The following is a 2,956-nucleotide window of genomic DNA, read 5'->3' on the forward strand; positions in this document are numbered from 1 at the left end:
CGATCGAGATGGAGGGGGATCGAGATCGAGTGTCCATGAAATTTAAAAATATTCATGATAGTTCAAAAAGTGCCCATGAAATACAATCGAGAAATGAAGGCTACAATTTAAATACAATCGATCTTAGCTAGCTATCTGTTCACAATCTTCTTGCCCTTCTTTTTCGCAAATGGAGTTCTTCTGTGGAACGGACGTCCTTTAGGTAGGGTGGTCCTGCTTCTTCTTGTGGTGTATGCTGCTACTTCATCATCGTCGTCATGTTCGATCCTCGGGTCGCCGTACTTGTCGAGGTCTTGCTCATTGGCTACTCCATCCATTCCGATGATCTTCCTTTTGCCTCTCCTCACGACAACACGACTGGGCTTTGACGGGTCGGTAATGAAGAAGCATTGGTCCACTTGGGAAGCCAGTACCCATGGCTCATTTTTCGCGGTGACGTTTGTGCCCGCGGTCTTGGATTTGGCTTCGGGTTAACCATGGTGGTGAAATACCGGTCTTCTTTTAGGACGCTCTTGGCCCATCTGACACGGAACATCGGGACCTTCTCTCCAGCGTAGCTCAGCTCCCAGATCTCCTCGATCCTTCTGTAGTATCTGTCCTTGTCGTTACCGGTGTAGGATTCCATCGTTACCCCGGAGTTCTGATAACCATCGCTCTTCATGTCCTTGGCCTCGGTGTAGAATGTGTAGCCGTTGATATCGTACGCCTCATAGGTCATCAGGTTGTGCTCGGCGCCCTGTGACAAGGCGAATATGAGTTGTTCTTCCGCGGAAGAATCCTCATGTAAAGGGTACGACAGAAGCTTCTGCTTGAACCAACGCGTGAAACATGAGTTGTGCTCTTTGAGTATATCTCCGTCCGTCCTCTGTTGGCCTCGGTCATTGTACGTATTCTTAATAAAGGTTTTGTGCTCTACCACCCAAGGATCGACCACGTCTATGTGTTGTAGCGCGACTAGGTTTGCTCTTTCAAAGTCGGCGAGTCGACCCTCGAAGTCGACATGCATTTCGCGGCGACCCTCACAGTGACCCCATCCAGCGAGCCTGCCGAGGTGCCTGTTGACGGGCAGACCAACGGGGTTCTCGATGCCTAAATAATTCGTGCAGTAGGAGATGCACTCTTCGGTCAGAAAGCCCCTGGCTATGCTTCCCTCTGGACGTGACATGTTGCGAACGTATCCTTTGATGACACCATTCATCCTTTCGAACGGCATCATGCTGTGCCGGAACGTCGGCCCGAGTTGGATGATATCGTCCACGATATGGACCAGCAAATGCACCATAACGTCGAAGAATGCGGGCGGGAAGTACATCTCAAGCTCGCATAGTATCACCACGACCTCTTCCTGTAGCCTTCTGAGTTGCCTCACGCCAACAGACTTCCGAGAGATGACGTCGAAAAAGTTGCATAGGCCAAATAGGGTTTCACGGACGTGCGCGTCCATGATCCCACGGATTGCAACTGGAAGTATCTGCATCATCAGCACGTGACAGTCGTGAGACTTCATCCCGCTGAACTTCAGCTTCGCTGGGTCTAGGTATCTACTTATCTTCCCCGCGTAACCATAAGGAAGTTTTACTCCTACGAGGCAGGTGAAAAAATGCTCGATCTCCTCCTGACTTAGAGTGAAGCACGCGGGAGGGTAGTCATTTCCGGTCTTCTTGGCCTTTTTGCCTTTGCGACGACTTTCCATGTCCTGCTTCGCCTCATCATCATCATCATCATCATCATCATATATAGCGTCAAGCTCCTGCCTGATGCCCATTGATTTCAAGTCTGCCCTTGCTTTCGGCCCATCTTTGGTCCTCTCTGGCATGTTGAGCAGGGTACCAAGCAGACTCTCGCACACGTTCTTCGTGATATGCATGACATCAAGGCTGTGAGGCACACGGTGGATCTTCAGTACGGAAAGTCCCAGAAAACAGACCTCGTTTTCCATACCTTCAGCAGCGGCTCTGGCGCCTTTCGCTTCTTTCCCGGCTCTAGCGCCTTTTGCTTCTTTCCCGGCAGTGGGCAGTCTTTCCAATTTTTCAACAGCTCGTCTATTTCCTCGCCGCTCCTCGTACGCGGGCGTCCTCGGGGTTCGGTTTCACCATCGAACAGATCCTTGCGTTTTCTCCACGGGTCATCGTCGCGAAGCCACCTTTGATGTCCCATGAACACGGTTTTCGAAGACCCGGGATCTCTATCTAGCTGGCGATAAGTTGTGTCATCCATGCACCTGACGCATCCAGAAAATCCGTGGACCACCTGCCTTGTGACATATCTGTAACCGAGATAGTCGTGCACCGTCGTGAGCAGCGCGACTCTCATAGGGAAATATTCTTTCTCTGTGGCGTCCCACATATTGGCTGGCGTTTTCCACAGCGTGTCAAGCTCCTCTTTCAGCAGCCCTAGATACAGATTGATGTCTTTCCCTGGTTGTTTCGGTCCTTCAATTAGCATACTCATGTGAATGTACTTCCTCTTCATGCACAACCAGGGGGGAAGGTTGTACATCCACACAAACACAGGCTAGGTGCTATGTGTGCTTCTCTGGCTGCCAAACGGATTGACTCCATCGGTGCTCGCACCCAGCACGATGTTCTTTGGATCATTCCCAAATTCTGGGTCTTCGAAGTTCAACGCTTGCCACTGGCTCGCATCCTTAGGGTGACTCAACAAATTGTCTTTTTTATCTATCTCTGGATCATTTGCGTCATCTTCTCGCTTCTTCTCCTCCCTATCCGCGTGCCAACGCAGGAGCTTTGCTACCTTAGGGTCCGCGAAATACCGCTGCAGATGAGGAGTGATCGGAAAGTACCACACCACTTTTCGAGGAGCTTTCTTCCTCTTCTTGTATCGAGTGACGCCGCACACCGGACATATGGTAGACTCCGCGTGCTCGTCCTGATAAATGATGCAATTGTTCATGCACACATGGTATTTCATGTGCGGTAAATCCAGAGGACACATG

The sequence above is a fragment of the Triticum aestivum genome, chromosome 1A (genome assembly GCF_018294505.1).
Source record: "Triticum aestivum cultivar Chinese Spring chromosome 1A, IWGSC CS RefSeq v2.1, whole genome shotgun sequence".
Taxonomy (NCBI): domain Eukaryota; kingdom Viridiplantae; phylum Streptophyta; class Magnoliopsida; order Poales; family Poaceae; genus Triticum; species Triticum aestivum.